At 35.8% G+C, this 18423-nt stretch overlaps 1 protein-coding gene across 2 annotated transcripts in view; it reads left to right on the plus strand.

Annotated features, from left to right (window-relative positions):
* The window catches only part of GLCE (glucuronic acid epimerase), a 154753-nt gene that overhangs the window by 41241 nt on the left and 95089 nt on the right, over positions 1-18423 (plus strand). For both annotated transcript variants that reach the window (XM_072615197.1, XM_072615206.1), the window contains exon 2: positions 14464-14551. The gene's annotated coding sequence lies outside the window, so the exon portion shown is untranslated. The remainder of the gene's footprint in view (positions 1-14463; positions 14552-18423) is intronic.

Consider the following 18423-nt stretch of genomic DNA (forward strand, 5'->3'; position numbering starts at 1 on the left):
CATTCTTGACCTCTGTTGTTCTCTTTCTGGATACTCAAAGCTCTCTGGGTTTTTGTGACATAGCTTCCTCTTATTTGTCCTCCAGTCTGTCTTTCTTAGTTTCCTTTGCTGAGTTGTCATCCATCTTCTACCTTTTAACTATATATGTATCCCACAGTTCAGTTCTGGGCCCTCTTCTTAGTTTACATTCTCATTCTGGGTAATTTTATCAGCTCCCATGGATTCACTTATCTCTGTGCAGATGACTCCCAGATGATTAACATCTGGCCTTTTATTCGTTGAGCCTCAACTGGCATTACAAACTGTCTTTTGGACCTTTCTAGTTGGATTACCCATAAGCATTTGACTTAATATGTTCATAAGAAAACTCAATATCTTTTCTTAAATTCCTATCTCACTCCCTTTTTAAATTCTTTATTGCTTTCAAGGGTACTTTCATAACCTAGTTATCATCATCCATGCCTCACCTTTACCTTTCAAATAAAATTAACAGTCAAATCTTATCAATTCCACTTCTACAACGTAACTTATATTCTTTTTTCTCACAGCACTAACACTTAAACCTTAATGCTTATCTCCTCTCACTTGTACATTTATAATAAATAGTCTCTCTGTCTCCAGTCTGATTTCTAAGACACATGTCTAACCTAATTCACTACTGTACTAGAGAACCTCTTGTGATTCACTCTTTCCACTAAAATCAAATCCAGATTCTTCTCTTTGGAATGTAGTGTAGTTTGGTTCCAACCAACATTTCCAGACTTATTACACACATTCTGTAGTCCAAACTCACCTATTTGCTATCCCTCATACATAGTATTTCTTCTTCCTTATTTGCATAGGCCATCCCCCCTTGCCAAAGATGTACTTCTTCCTCATCTCTCTATGTTAGAATTACCATTTTCCTACAGATTTCAGCTAGTGCACCACCTGCAATGAGTCCTGTCCCAATCCCCTGTACTGCTAGTATTTCTTCTCCTTGAAATTAACTTGTGTTTACCATTTACTAACTCTTTGCATTTATATAATTTTTCTTAAATGTATGTATGTTGTTTGTCTGAAAAGAATATCAGCTCCCTGGGGCCACAGATTATTTTTGCTTTTCTTTGTATCCTTAACTTCTGGCTAGGTGGTACAGTGGATAGAGCACCAGTGCAGGAGTCAGGAGGACCTGAATTCAAATATCACCTCAGATACTTGACAGTCACTAACTGTGTGACCTTGGGCAAGTCACTTAACCCCAATTGCCTCATCTTGGGTCATCTCCAGTCATCCTGATGAATATCTGGTTACTGGATCCAGATGGCTCTGGAGGAGATGTGAGGCTGGTGATCTGCACAGCCCTCCCTCACTCAAAACAAAGTCAAGTGCAAGTCATGTCATTATTTCTCTGATGGCATGGTCTTCTTCAGCAAGGAAGAACGAACACACGCATCCTTAGCTTCTAAGCAGAATACCTGGTACATAGAAGACACTTGATGATGGGTTCTGCCATTATCCCTATTTCAATGATAGATGACCATATGGGACAGAGAACCATTTTGTATTTTTGTTAAATGAGTTGCAGTGACCCAAAGTTTCATTTCCTCTTGGGCAGTCCACCGGTTACGATCCTACTTATATTAATAATGATAGTTTTGATACATTAGACACATTTGTCACCAAGCTTGAACTCTAAATCTTTGCAACTTGGTTGAACCCCTTAGAGTTTGTTCTCCATTGGAAGTAGAGGCAGGGGAGGGCACAGTGAGGCATCAGAGTAGAACTTACCCAGAAGAATAATTGTTGCTATTCCGTAAATCTCCACATCTTAATACAAATAATCTCAAAAACCTTCTGTAAAATCACTTGACTTTATTGCTAGTTTATAACATTGTTCCTGTGGAAATTCTTGAAAATCCAATTTTATTTCATTTTCAGTTCTGAGTTCATACCCTTCCCCTCTTCCTCACCCATTGAGAAGGCAAGAAAACCAAACCTCATTATAGTATCAGTTCTTTCTCTAGAGGCAGACAGCATAGTTCATCATGATTTTCTTGGATCATTGTATTGATGAGAGTAGTTAGATCATTCACAGTTCTTCATACATTGTGGTGGATGCTATGTACCACATTCTCCTGATTCTGCTCACGTCGCTCTGCGTCAGTTCATGTAAATCTTTCCAGGTTTTTCTGAAATCATCCTGCTTGTCATTTCTTATAGCACAGTCATATTGTATCATAATCATATGCTCCAACTTGTTTAGCCTTTTCCCAGTTGATGAGCATCCTCTCAATTTCCAATTCTTAGCCACCACAAAAAGAGCTGCTTTAAATATTTTTGTGCACATAGGTCCTTTCCCTCTTTTTTTTTTCTCTTAATCTCTTTGGGATACAGACCTAGCAATGGCATTGCCAGATCAAAAGGTATGCAGTTTTATAGCCCTTTGAGCATAGTTCCAGATTGCTCTCCAGAATGGTTGGACCAATTCACAGCTCTACCAGTTGTGCATTAATGTCCCACTGTTCCCACATCTCCAACATTTAATTTTCCCTTTTTGTCATATTAACCTCAGAGTGGTACCTCAGAGTTATTTTAGTTTGCTTTTCTTTAATCAATAGTGATTTAGAGCATTTTTCTTCATGTGACTATAGATAGCTTTTTTTTAATCTGAAAACTTTATATCCTTTAACCATTTATCAGTTGGGAAATTGTTAATATTCTTAAACATTTGACTCAGTTCTTTATGTGTTTGAGAAATGAGGCATTTATTATATAAATTTGGTACATCTGCTTTCCTTCTAATTTTGGTCTCATTGGTTTTTTTATGCGAAAACTTTTAAATTTTATATAATCAAAATTATGTGTTTTACATTTTGTAATGTTCTCTATATTTTGTTTTGTCCTAAAAATTCTTCCTTACGCATAGATCTGACAAGTAAATGTTTCTGCAATCTCCTAATTTGCTTGTGATATCACCCTTTATGTTTAAATATTTTTATTAATTTGTTAATAAAACTATTAATAGCTAAGATTTATATTATTTCAATTATGAATGTCAGTATTATTTGTTATTAATTATTAATTTAAATGATTAATTTTGTTATTATTTATTTTAAAAATTGTGACCTTATCTTGATATACACTGAGATATTGATCGCTACTTCGTTTTTGCCATACTATTCAGTTTACCCAGCAGTTTTTTCCATCAGCTTTCTATCTGGAGGGGATAACCTGTTGCATCAGGAATCCTTTGGAATTGTAGGGGGTCATTATGTTGATCAGATTTACCAAGTCTTTCCAAGTTCATTGTCTTTACAATATTGCTGTGATTATAATAGTTGTCCTCTTGATTCTCCTCACTTCACTTTGTATCAGTTCAGACAAGTTTTCTAATTCTTACTGAAACCATCCCCTTCATAATGTTCTACAGCAAATAGTATTCTATCATGTTCATATGCCAGAGCTTGTTCAGTTGTTCCCCAGCTGATGGACATACCCTCGGCTTCTAACTCTTTGACACCACAAAAAGAGCTGCTGTTCATATTTTTGTATGTATAGGTCCTTTACCTCATTCTTGAATCCCTTTGGGGGACCTAGTAATAGTACTGCTGAATCAAAGGATATGCACAGTTTAGTAGCTTTTGGGGCATAATTCCAAATTTCTTTCCAGAATGGTTGAACTAGTTCACAGCTCTACCAACGGTACCCTACCTCTTTTCCCACATCCACTGCAGCATTTGTTCTTTTTCATCATCTTGGCCAGTTTTATGAGTGTGAGATAATATGTCAGCATTGGTTTAATTTTCATCTCTCTATTAGTGATATAGAGCATTTCTGATATGGCTCTTGATTGCTTTGACTTCTTTTTCTGAAAACTTTCTATATCCTTTGACCATTTATCTATTGGAGAATGGCTCTTTCTCTTCTGAAGTCAAGTCAGTTCCGTTTTATCTTAGAAATGAGACCTTTATTAGAGAAATTTATGTGAAACTTTTTCTCGTTTTCATCCTCTTCTAATTTTAACAGTATTGGTTTTCTGCAAAAAAAAGTTTTAATTTTATGGAATCTTTACCCCCTGTGAATTTCTCTACCTCTTGTTTGATCATGAACTCTTTCCCTATCTATAGAGTCTAGCAGCTAATTTTTTCCATGTACAACTAATTTGCTTACGATGTTGCCCTTTATGTATAAATCATGTACCCATTTTGAGCTTATCTTGAGACGTTGATCTGTTCTTAGTTTCTGACAGACTACTTTGCAGTTTTCCTAATAGCTTTTGTTGCAGAGTTGAGTTCTTGCCCCACTAGCTAGGATTGTTGGGTTTTTCATACGCTGGGTAACTCTGCTACCCCACTGCCTTCTTCTATGAATAATTAAGCATTGTTCTGTGTTACTCTATGTAGGTGCCTTTGGGAAACGATAGAAGACAAAGTACTGTACGTGGAGAATAGGCTTTGTGAGACTGTGCAACTTAAAAGAATATCTCTGTGATGAGCATTTATTAAATGAAAAAGAGAAGGAAACTACTGAATGTATATTGTCTTATTTGTCGGGTCCGTTTGTCTGTGAGGGCCCCACATCAAATGAAATGAACTATATTCTGCTTCCAGAGCTGCCAATCCTTCGCTACTACCGTTAAAGGTGAGTCTTGAGGAAATAAAGATTTTTAAAATGAAGTTGCCTCCTGGCTGATTAATTAGAAAAGCACAATCTTGGTCAAATTACAATGTAATTCCCAAGGCTGCCTTTAAAATTCCAAATTCTTTATCTGGAAAAGTAAAATTGAGGAACATACAAAATCTTAAAGTCTTTTTAAAACTTTCAGAAAATACCTTGAGATTATTATCAAAATCAAGATCACAAAACTCAGTATTCACCACTACTTTTGGAAAATAATACATTGGTGAGGGAAAGTAGTGGGAACAGGAGTATGAAGACAAAGTTTGTAAGGAAAGAAATTAAGGGCACAGAAAACTGACTTGGAGATATTTTCAATATGTTATATTGAATCATGTTATATTGAAGAATATGAAGGGAGGAGAAAATTCAACAATTGCTTTCCATCAGGAAGCTTGTAATTTAGATATAGAGGAAGAATAAAGCATTTTCATGGAACAAGTATCAATTGTACTCATTAAATGACTTTTAAAAAAAATCTTGCTTTAATGATAGCAAGAGGTATTCTAAAGCCAGATGAACCTTAGTGAACTAAAGTTAAAACAAGGTTCTTGCAAATTGCAAAGTAATATTATTTCTATCATCAGAATACTGAACTTTGGCCCAATTTTAAGCTCAATTACCTGAACCAAGTAGCCAGTAAAATAAAAATTCTATTGATAAAAGACTGTATTACTTGTAAAAGGGAAGCAGAAAATTTTTTTAACAAAATACAAAACCCACTCCTGTTAAAAACACTAGAAAGCATAAGAATAGATAGGGCTTTTCTTAAAATAAGTAGTAGCTATCTCAAATCAAGAACAAGCATGGTCTGTAATGTAGATAAGCTAGAAACCGTTCCAGTAGGATCAGAGGTTAAGCAAGAATGTCCATTATCACCATGAATACAATATTGCACAGTGCTTCATTACTTGTGGTAATGGGGAATTGGGTAGCATGGATAATTGAAATTTATAGTTTATCAAAACCTTATTGAATCATTAATTACAACCTTCACCAAAATTCTTTAGAGCTATCAGCAGTATCTTAAAGTAATGATTTGGACTTCCTTTTGCTGCCTGTTCATCCAGTGGTTAGTTTTTAAGTTCAGTTGTTTTTCTGTCATGTCCGACTCTTTGTGACCCTATTTGGAGTTTTCTTGGCAAAGATTTTTTCCCAGCTCATGTTACAGATGAGAAAACTGAGGCCAACAGGATTAAGTGACTTGCATAGGGTCATACAGCTAGTAGGTGTCTGAGGCTGGGCTTGAACTCATGAAATGAGTTTTCCTGACTCCAGGCCTAGCATTCTATCCACTGTCCCACTGCCCAGCTGGCTACCACCTAGTGGTCAGGAATCTAAAAAGTAGTGAGATGGCCAAAGTACAGATCATGAGAAGGAAGAATGTGAGAAGCAAGTTGTCTGAAAAATCTGCAGTAGCAGTTAACGTCAGAACCTTGTCATGTAGCCAACAAGATGGGGGAAAAACATTTGTTCTAGCTCGCCCTAACTCTCCAAATAAATCCTAAGACCCCAAAAGAAGAATTAGGTGCCAGAAGTACAGCAGTTACAACTTACCACTTCACAGGAAAGCACAGATCCCAGCTAAACAGTCTTATTAATAACAGTACAGTATACTAATCTCTAACATGCTCAACTCCCACTAGCCTCTTCACTCCAGGAGAGCACAGAAAACAACCTATGGACTTGTACTTTGGGACTTAATGCTGCCAAATGGCCTAGGAGGGAAAATTGTAAGGTAGGAGGGAGGAATGTTTCTTCTTGGATTAGGGAATTGTGGGCAGAAACTGCCCAGAAAACTAACTCCATCTTCCCCCAATACTGTAAAAAGGGGTAAATATTTCCTGAGCTAATTCAGAGAAGTAAAGAAGGGAAAGAATTTGGGCAGGAGCCTTTGTGTGGGACTGCATGAGGCCTGAAGGAAAAGGATTGGAATCTAGCTTGGACCATTTTTGTCCCCCCAGAAATTATTTGGGCAGGGACAAGGGTCTAAGCTGGTGAAGAGTAAATTCTTTGACATGGGAGGAGGTTGAAACAGCTTTGAGGTACAGATCTGGGAATTAAACCCAACATTAAAATGAGGAGAAGCCACAAAGTAAGCTGGAAAAAAAAATAAAACCACACAAGGTCTGAGAATTAAGAAAATTCACTTAAAAACCAAGAACACAAGCAGATAAGTAAGCAAAGAAGATTCAAAAATTAGGAAAATGAATAACAAAACACCTTAAAAGATTACAAACTTCTCTAAATACTTAGTTTTAAATATTTCTTTTGTTTCAAGTAAGTTTGCAAAACAGACCCAATTGAACCAACACCTGATGAAACAACCCTGTGGATTCCCTGGAGTATAGAACTGCAGGAAGAGGTTCCAGAATGGTTCAGAAGAAAAATCAGTCATGGGGACAAAAGTGAGAATATGCACCCTTAATAGCAGAAATAATTAAAAAACAGAAAAATGAATCCACTGAGATGAGTCTTTCTCAGAGGAAACAAAAGAACAGAATGGGAATACAGATACGTGGTCTTGTGATCAGCATTTTCTCCAAACCTTAAAACCTCTCAAAACTCTCCAAAATAAGAATTACATGCAAGAGGTAAACTAATTGTAGCTTTTTCCACAGGCCAAGGAAGCAGCAAGTCTAACAAGGTAATCTGATGAATTAAAAGGAGAGAAGGCAAATTCCTAAAGATATCCTTGAGCACCCCTCCCTTTTCCAGTTTCCTTACTCTAACAGGGCTGCACAACCAGCCCCACAAACTTGTTGTGCACCAGTATCCATTCAGCAGTTTCATTGCTGCCATTGCAATCTCATTTAAAAGAAAAAAAAAAAGCTAGAAAGGATTTTTCTGCTCTTAAAAAAAGAAAGAAGAGTAAAGACTTGTAAGCTTTTCTCAGTAAAAGAACACCTGGAAACAAAAGGAGATAGAAGTGATGGTAAAGGAACCAGCTCAAAGAATATTTTTGCGGGCTAAAGGAAGATATATTTTGAAATGAGAAGTAAGGGCCTTGTAATGGGTCCAATGGGAAGAGAATTAATTAAAAGAACAAGTTAAGAAATCCTTATTAGAAAAAAGTACAGAAGAAACTAGAAGTTGGAAGGGAACAATAGAAGATTTTGAATTAACCACATAACTGAAAAAAGGGGAAAGACGGGAAGAATTATACAACTGTATAAAGGAGAGAAAGAAATAAGTAAAACTCCAAAACTAAAGAAAGGAGCTGACAAATGAAACATGGGCAGGGAGAGAATATAAAATTGAAGAAATTGCTGGAGAAATTAGAGATTAAAGTCTTATGGCGTTTACTACATAGGACCACTGAAGAACATATTCTCAAGACACCTTGAAAGTTTTACAAAACTTGATTGTCTTAGGGCATAGGGATATTGCAAATGAATGTGAAGAGGGAGATCTTAACACAATAAAAAATTGCAATCAGTCATGAAATCCTAAATAACATAAATCAAAGAACAAATCATAGGAATAGTTATATGAAAGGCAATGACAGTGGCTAAACAACATACCAGAATTTCTGGAATACATCTAAAGCAATACTTGGGGAAAATTGTGCCCCCAGCCACGTACATTAGCAAAACAGAAAAACAGAGAATTAATTAATTATGCATTAAAAAGTTAGGCACCAAACAAATCCAATTCAGAATAAGCACAGACATCTTCAAAATTAGAGGAAAAATAAATTGGAAAGACCGTAGAACTGAAAAAAACAAGAATAAATGCTGGTTCTTTTAACACTAACCAAATTGATAAACTAATAAAACTGATAAACTTTTAATATCAGCAAAACTGATAAAGACATTAAAAAGAAGGCCAACAAATCAATAAAATAAAAAAAAATTTATAATATGAAATCACAAAAAAAAGCCCAAAATCAAAACTGTCAGAGCCTATTATGTACAGTTATAGTCCAAGAAAACTGGAAACACAAAAGATTGCCTTCAAACTTATAAACTATCCAAATTAATAGACACAACACCAAATAGATATCTTGAGTAATCCAGCCTTAGAAAAGGGAAATAAAGCTAGCTGTAAAGTGACTAGGGATGGGGGATGGGGGGAATAAACCTGATGGCTCTACAAGAGAATTCTTTACAACTTTTAAAGAAGAATTAGTGTAGTATCTGTGCTTGTATATAAGAAAAACAAAAAGTATAGGCTTATAGAGATCTCTTTTTAAATCATAAAAAGTATCTCTTGATGTGGGTCAAAAAGAAGAGTATAGTGGCTGGCTTGAAGCTTAACAAAAAAAAAGATCTTGGCAACTGGTCCCATCACTTCCTTTCAAACTGAGGTATAAAAAATAGAAGCAGTATTAGATTTTATACTCTTGGGCTCAAAAATCAGTGTAGGCAGTGACCATAGCCATAAATTAAAAGATGCTCCTTGGAAGGAAAACTATGGCAAATCTAGACAGCATACTAAAAAAAGACATCAGCTTGCTGACAATGGTCTCTCTAGTCAGTGCTGTACTTTTTCCAGTAGCAATGTCTGGCTGTGAAAGTTGGACTACAAGGAAAGCTAAGTACCACAGAATTGATCGTTTTGAATTGTGGTGCTGGAAAAGACTTTTGAGAGTTCCTTGGATAGTAAGGAGATCAAATTAGTCAGTAACTAAAAAGTTTAAATATGTTGGCCATATAACGAGAAGACAGGACTCATTGGAAAAGACCTTGATGCTGGGAAAGACTGAAGGTAAAAGAAAAAGGATAGGGGAATATGAGATGAATAGATAGTGTCCATGTCATGGAAACAGCAAAAGAGAACTTGAACAAACTTCAAGAGATAGTGGTGAAAGATAGAAGGACCTGGTGTGCTGTGTGCCATGGTGTCACAAAGAGTCAGACATGAGTGAACCAAGAGCAAGTGTGTGCAATGGGAATACATAGAAGTTTTACCAGTAAGCAAGAGTAAAGCAAGAGCACCCTCCATATAATTCTAGAAATTCTAGCACTAGCATTAGGGCAAGAGAAAGAACATATAGTAAAGAGGAGAGACATGGCTATCTCTGTTTGTTGATTATGTAATGATTTACTTAGAAAATCCTAGGAAATCAGTAAAGAAACAAATTGAGAAAATTAATAGCCAAACGGTGGGCTACAAAATAAACCCACAAAAATCAGCAGTATTTCTGAATAACAGCAACAAGATTCATGAGACAATAATAAAAAAGGAAATCCTATTCAAAAGAACCACCAAATACATAAAATATTTTGGAGTTATTCTAGGAAAGCACACTTATTTCTTACATAGATTCAATTACAAAATGTACCTTAGAGAAATAAATCACACCTTAAGAGAGCTTAGAGGAATATTTAGTACTCAAAGCTGGGCTATACCAGCATAATAAAAATGATAGTATTGCCCAAGTCAACTTACAAATTTAATATATCAAATTACTAAGGAATGGAAAGGATACAAGATGAGTAGGGAATCAGACAATCCTGCCAACTCCATTAATTATAAGGAGATTGATCTATTCTGCCCTGATAGGCCAATGTAGGGGTGCACACCCTCTGAGACACTCCTGAGATATGGAAGAAAGAGAGGCCTCTGCCAGCTTGGGTTAATGGAGGGAGGGGAGTGTTACTCATGACACCCAGTCCCTGATGTCAAGAGAACAAAGTGGGATCCCCACGTTAGCCCCAGGACAGGTCAGATGTACAGAAACAAAAACAAAGAAGGTCTAGTGCCAGGGATGGCCCACGGTCCCATGTCAATTTTCCTGTCAGATAATTAGACCTTCTTTTGTTGTTTGCATTGTTCTGTGGAGTAATAGGTCATTTTCTCACTGTGGCTACCATAGTACAAGAGGATACTTTACAGAATTTGGGGAAATAACAATTCATTTGGAGGAACAAAAGCTTTTGGTTTAAAAACAAACAGAAAGAAAGTTCAGTGGAACTAGAATGGACTAGACATGGAGAATCCAAGGTAATGGAATTCTAGTTATCCAGTGTTTAATACACTTCAAAATACAGATAAATTAGGAAAGAATTCCCTCTTTGTTGACAACTGTTGGAAAAAGTGGAAAGCAGCCTGACAGAAATTGATCTTGGTGTAACATCTTAAACCATATTCCACATGAAATTCTAAATGGATGTCACCTGAATGTTAAACATCATACAAGAAGAAAAACAGATCGTATACGTTTCATAGCCATGAACTAGAGATGAATTCTTAACCAAAAAGTAAAGTAGAAAGTTAGATATGATTGAAAAGCTTTTGGACAAAATTAATGCATCTAGGATGAGTGGGGAAGCAGTAACTGGAAAATTTTTTCTATCATATTTCTTATCAGAGAATTTGATGTCCTAGATACATAGACAACCAACAAATAGACAAAAATCCATTCCCTGACAGATTATAAAAAACAGTTCACAAAAGCAGAATTACAAGCCATTAATAACATGTGAAAGAATTCTCCAAATCACTAATAACAGGAGAAAGGCAAATCAGAACAGGTGGGGATGGGGTGGGGTGAGGAGTTCACCTCATACGCTCTGAATTGGCAGAGGACAAAAGATGTTGGAGGGGTTGTGGAAACACAGGCACACTAATATGTTGTTGGTGCACAAAGCCTGTTTTTTCATCTGTAAGATTAGGACATTGGATTGGGTTGGATAGCTCCCAAAGGCCCTTCCAGCTTTCAGTCTTTTGTCTTTGTTGCTTCTCTGGACACACACCCTTGTGTCCAACTTTACTCTTCCTGAAATGTCTTCTCTCAAACTCTGTAAACTCTCCCCTGCCTAATTCCAGAATAGATACCATCTTTCCTCACAAGTAGCATATCCTCTATAAGCCTTCTTACTACCTCTCAGCAAGTTTCTTAAGTATTGTGGCAAGATAAAGGCATTGAATTTTAAATCTATGGTTTATGTTTGAATCCCAGCTCTGAAACCTTTTGTGAAAAGGAAAATCTTTTTGCCTTTCTAAGCTTGATTTTCCTCATCTGTAAAATAAAGTGATTGGACTTGATCTCTAAAGGTTCTGAATTCTGTGATCCAGCACTACATCAGGGAGCATTTCCTATTTATCTAGTACCTAATACTGTGCCATGTACATAGAAAGTGCTTATGAAATGATGAATGAACATAGGTCTTCAGAGAGCTCTGCATAAATGTTAAGTCATTGGGAAATGCTTAGTGGAAGAGGAAGTGATGAGATGAAAGCTGATCTTAAAAGATGAATGAGATTTGATGTCAGTTACCAAATACTCATCAAGTTCCTACTATGTGACAGGGTCTGTGCTAGGTACTGGTTAGCTATATAGAAGTACAGGAGGTGGGGATTCTAGATGGAAAAGATAGTGTCTTCAAAAGCATAGAAGCTAAGATGAACTCAGAATCGTTTTAAATGAACTTCACAAGAAGATGACGAGACTGTGTAGAAGGTTCACAGTGGAGGGTAGTCGGAAGTAAGGTTGGAGGTAGGAAAAAGGACCAAAGAAGGACCAAGCCAGGTAGTTACGGAGGCCCTGAATTACGCGGCAGAGATTGAGTCTTGATGTAACGAGGAAAGGCGGCCCTGAAGGTATCAATTCGACAGGCATTTATTAACTTCCTGTTATGTATGAGGCTCTATGAAAGATTTGGGGGATATAATGACAATAGTGTTTCGTTTTTGACCTGGAAAAGCTTCTGTTCTCTTGGGAAGAGTAACACGTATGCAGAAAAGTAAATAACAAATACGTAGAAAACAAATACAAAATAATGTTACTTTAGAAGGGAAAGACCACCAGCTAAGCAGATCAGGCCAGGCCCCTCAGCTGAGCCTGGGAGGGAGGGAGGGGTGCCAAGACAGGGGAATGTGAAGGACACCATGTAGGCCAGGTTGGCTAGAACATGTTCAACCAAGATAAAAAGTTATGAAATATCTATTTGACACTTTGTGGAGGATAGATTAGAGAGGGAAGAGGCCACACGCAGGAAGACTACTTAGGAGGTACAAGGTCATGAGGGTGATTGTGATGAGTGGAGAGAAGATAAATGGACCTTGTGAAGGTAGGATGGACCAGGCAGAGTACCTGGTTAGATATGGGGAATGAGGGGGAATGGTTGAGTGTGACTCCTAGGCTACAATCTAGGTTAGCAAGAAAGGAAGGGTGCTGTCTTGAACATAAAAAAGGTAGTTAGAATGAAGTAGGACAAGGGCATAAGAGTAAGTTCTGTATTAGATATGTTGATTTTGAAATGCCTATAGCACATCAGTGTGTTTTGATTTCAGTATAGTTTTCATGTTGGAAAAGCTAGTAACTGAGAAAATGTATTATCCTGTTTATATTTAATAAATGAAATCAATTATAAAGATGGGCTAGGAAACTTTTTAAAAATCATGGAATGAAATTCTGTTGGCCATAATGGCATATGATGTACTAAGAAAAATGTCTATGAGTTTCATAGTCCTTTCAAAGACAGAAAAGAAGCTGTAGTTGTTGGCATTAAAAAGCAGGAGACAGACTTCAATGTGTGCAAAGCTGTGGAAATAGTGAAGAGATTGACTTACTGTATTGCCAAGAACTTCTGACAGGTGCATCACATCCTTGAAAGAAGGATTTGAATCATTAAAACTGCCTTTGTGTTTATTAAGTTGAACCTCTACTGAGAGGATTACAAGAAGAAATAAACCTGTAGATTTGCATGGACATTATTTTTAATGAGTGCCAAAACTAAACTGACCTTGGTGAGCTACTGGAGTAACTACCTACAAAGAAATGGTTTCAGTAAAAGCAGAAATACAGTGCCAGACATAGGTCATATATTTTTCAAATATATTTCTTGGGAAAATAAACGTGTTCTTGGAGATCATTTTGTTAGAAAATTGAAGTGTAATCCAAGGGAAAACACTGCAAAGACAGATCGTATTCCTAACAGAACATTCCTTGTTTGCATTTTATATCAAGGAGCAAACATAAAATTACATGAAGTTGTTGAATTTGCTACTGCTATAAAAATCCTTAAAACTAACTTTACAGATTGAAAGATAAAAATTGACTTAAATTTTTACAAGAAATCTTTGTTAATGTATTAAGTTTATATCTTACATGCATGCAAATGAATTAATAGTGTTCATTTTCATACAGAAGAAATACTTTCACTTAGTGCTCAGTTTTAATACTAAATATGTTCTAGAAATGTTCTATGACTGTAATCTATTTTGACTCACTATGTGTATTTAAATGTACAAATTTTAAAAACTCATTGAAATTCTCAGAACTATATGTTAAATAAGTAGAAACAATGTGAGTTAAGCCCAGTAGAGAAATACATAGAATTGGATTAATTTCTGAAATACTCTGTTATCAGGTATGTTGATCTCCTCTTCTTATCCTCCTTATTTAAATATGGCAAATTGTTCCCTCCCCCCCAATAAATATAGAAAGCAAATATTTTAGGTCATTTTCAAAATATTTCTTTATATAGCTTGAAGTAGAGTTAATAACTTTTTACCCCATTCCCTTAAATTCTCTACTGATTTTAAATTGTAACTCTTCAGAAATGTTTTTAATGAAAGCTTTGGTGCCATAGGGATTTAGTCTTCAGTTATGTGGGATTCTGGTAGATAGCAGATTATACTTCTTTGCAGTTGATGCAGCGTCTTAGAGGAACTGACAGTTATGCCTTTGATCCTAATGTCAGAAATAGAGTGTAGAAATTTGTCCTTTACTGTCTTAAAAGCAGACAGAATTTAAATAAGAGGATTTTTTTTTGCAAGCTATAAAATGCAAAGTATAAGTCTTGAAAAAGCCTTGCTGATCTCAATGTTTTTCCTTTGTTTTTCTTACTCTAGGTGCTTGACTGAAGATTTGACTCAAATACGATTTGAAAGTTTGAAACCAGAGATGCACTAGAATTTAGAGAGCTCCATTTGGGTTAAGGTAAAATTACTTAATAAAATTTTACACATCATAGTGCATGTTTCCAAGTTGACATTTGCTGCTGATTTCAGGGGTGTGGTTTAATGTTTTGGTTTACTTTGGCATTTGCTGGTATCTACTTGTAATAATTTTAGAAGTATCCCCACTATTTGAATGGTATTCTGTTCAACTTAAGACAGGATCCCGAATGTGTCGTCTTTATAATCTCTGTGCTCAGAATCCTGAAAAAAGAGGCTGTATATCAACAGGACAGATGCTGTATGTTTATAATACATGCATTGATAGAAATAGGAGATCTGGTTTTAGTTTATGACTTGTCACACATGAACTCTTATACATAGGAATATCCTTGAATATCAGAAAGAGGGCTTGATAACATCTGGGAGGAAATGATCTTTCATTTTTTGAGCCAAATATGTAGTTTCTTTTAAATATTAGAAGATGGATTAGGCCAGGTAACTGAAAATTATGCTCATAATCACGTGAGGGCTAGGTTTGTTCTTAAAAGTTTCCAAAGTAAAAGTATAAGTGGATTTTTCACGTGTGATTCTTTTCGTTCATTCACTTTTTTTCATTTTTCAGTCATTCATCTAATAGGTGATTAATTTGTTTTGCTTATTAATAATGAGGCTTTTAAAACATATATCATGATATCATAAAAGACTGAAAAAATGAGATTTTTTTTTTAAGGAAATAATGGTAATGCAAAATGTTTTTGGTGGTTTTATTGTTGAGTAATCTGTGTTTTAGTCCTTGAAATATTAGTTGAATAATTTTTGTGTATTTTAGAGGATAATATTAGGGAAAAATTGAAATGATAGCCTAGAAAATATTGTGCAAAATCTTAAACTCGAAAATTCACACCTGAAGAGTCTGTTTTGTAACCAAGTCGCATAGGGGATTTAAAAGGAGTATTTTTTAAACATGTTCTACATTTTTAGACCTGATTTCAAAATGCTGTTTGCTGACTACTAAAGAATATTGATAAAACATTTAATATAGACTTTCTCAAAATTTGACTCAAATGAAGAATCCATTTGATTGAGAAAACAACCTCTTTTATCTTTAGCATATGAAATAACTTGAGGCCTGGCATATTGGATTTCCTGATTGGCTTGTGCATTCTATTCCTTTATTTGCTTGCTTTCACATAAAGTCCATTTAAAGGCATCTTTCTTTGATTTAAGAAGGGGGAAACCTAAAGAGATTGAACAAAAAGAAAAATAAACTAGTGTGCTTTTCAGAATGGGATATCTAGCTAGGAACCAATATTAATCATATTGGCAACAGTTAAAAAAAAAAAAGGGATTTTTTAAAAGAGGTCTGTTTTATTACTTCCTATATTCCCCATGTGTAAATTTCATATCTGAATTCCTTAGCATATTGATTAAAGTTTATTATATCATAAGGTTTAATTTGTCCTTCTTAAACCAAACACAGTAGTGTTACTGACCCTTTACAAATAACAAACTGATATTTTCCAAAAGATTTAGGAAAGATTAATTAAGAGACCTTTTGAGGAGAGTTTATACAAGATGATATAGACTAGGGTAGGAACTCTGATTTCTTGAGCTTTGTTTCCAGTTCTTTACTTATAATGAACACTTAATTATTTTAAAGAGAATGAATGAATGAATGGGGGGGCAGGGGTTGGAAGGGGTTATTGTAAATTAAGTAATATGGTTGTAGGTGCCCTTTGTGTCAGAAAGTTTTGCCTCTCCTTTTGTTGTAAGTAATAAGTTCATAATCTTAAGTATGTTTCCTTGTCATTTTATACTGGCATCATGAGCTTTATATTTAAATTAGAATAATTTTTAGGATGAAAATGCCTGTAGATTTGTGAGGGATAAATGAAATTAAACTGCTGAAAAACTGATGTCATGATTTTATCAATAATAATTTCAAAGTTAGTATATGTTGTTTCATTTTTTAAAAACCAGACACTTGAGTCACCAGCAGTTTGAGAGAATCATTGAAATAATGTTGGGGACAGTTTTGTTTTTTTTTTGTACTTGAGCATCCTTTCTTTCTTTTAAAGATTCAGTTCAATCCTTTAAATGTCTGATTGGATAAAATCATGCTCCCTATATGAATTTATTTTTCAATTCTTGTTACTCAGGACTGCTATCCTTAGCAGGTAAATTTTAGCCTTTTAACATTATGGACCCCAACCCATAGGAAAGTATGTACCTCAGGCCATTAAGATTGTCAGTTTATGAATAAGGTCTTAAATCTCCCAGGGATTATCAACCAAGAAAATGATATTTAAACATCCCTTTCTTTTATTCATCCCTAGGAAATTTTATTAAAAGATGCACACTGCACCTACACACATACACATATGTATTTCAAAACACATCCTGCTCCTTGTTGCTAATATCTGTGGTAGTGTGCCATGCTTTTGTTTTCATTGAGTCATTTCAATAGTGTCCAACTTTCCATGACCCCATTTGGTGTTTTCTTGGCAAAGATACTGGCATGCTTAACTAGCTCATTTTACAGATGAGGAACAGAGGCAAACAGGGTTAAGTGACTTACCCAGGGTCACACAGCCAGTATCTAAGGCTGGATTTGAATTTAGGTCCTTCTGACTCCAGGGCCAGCACTCATATCCACTGTGTCACTTCACCGATATACCATCCTTCTTTCTCCTAAAATAGATTTCTAGGAAGAATTTTTTAAAGTGGATTTTCCTTCAAGGGAAGAGTATGAAATCAGGACTCTTTTAAAAAGAGTAGGAAACTTGGGGTATAGAATTTATAAATATCAGACTGCTTTAACTTCTTTTTATTTTTAAGGATTCACCAAAGTGGTCTAAATGGGAGCCACTGTAGCTTGCTGTGATGAATTCTACCATCACTACCTTTCCACTTTAAAACCATTAAAAGGTCCTCTTCTTGGAGGATAGAATATTCTGGAAGCACCCTGAGAAGTCATCTTATAGGATCACATAATTTAAGAGTTGGGTGTAGTGTCAGTGGCCATCTAATCTAATACATACATGTGAGAATTTCTTTTTTTTATGTCTTACATAACAGTGGATAATCCACCCAGTCTGTTTATTCCCCTTTTAGACAGCATCGATTGTCACGAAGTTTATCCTCATATTAAGCCTAAGCTTGTCTCTTTGCCACTTGTACCTCTTGCCTTGATTCTGCCCTCTGGGGTCAAACAGAACAAGTCTACTTTCCCTTCAGTAAGGTTAAACAGTCTCGATTCCTTCACAGCTGAACCTCCTGTGTCATGGACCCAACAAAGCCTCGCCAGCATTCTGGTTACCCTCTTCTGGACACCCTCTGATTTATTAGCAATCCCCTTCTTAAACTGTCCCATCCGGAACGGAACATTCCAGTGTGCAACATTTCAACTGAACTTTGCCGATGAGTTCTTTGCCGAACAAGTGATACAGTGAGATTGTCATGTCTTTATTTCTTGGAACTATACCTCCTAGAGCACATAGTCTTTTCCACCTGCATAAAAATGAAGAAAGTCTAGTTCAGGTGAAATGACTTGACCAAGGTTACTAGGTAAGTCGTGACAGAATTGAGACTAGAATTTAGACCTCCTTTTTCCTAGTCAGATATTCTTTCTATTATTATACGCTCTCTTTTTCTTATCTTCACCTTAACTGATGGTTCAGCTTGAAAACCTTCCCCAAGTGGAAGTTTTCAAGAGGAGCAGTTTTTTCAGGAGGAGCAGCTCCTATTTGGAAATTTTTACAAATACATGGACCTGTTTAATTTTGTTTGCTGATTTAGTATTTCCCACTGGACTTCCTCACTTTCAAAGGCAACATCCCAGCAAACATTTCTGCAGTCACTGTAAAAAGTGCTACATGACTATATTTCAGTTCTCTACACAGGGAGCAGAGC

This window comes from Notamacropus eugenii, chromosome 1 (assembly GCF_028372415.1).
Source record: "Notamacropus eugenii isolate mMacEug1 chromosome 1, mMacEug1.pri_v2, whole genome shotgun sequence".
NCBI lineage: Eukaryota > Metazoa > Chordata > Mammalia > Diprotodontia > Macropodidae > Notamacropus > Notamacropus eugenii.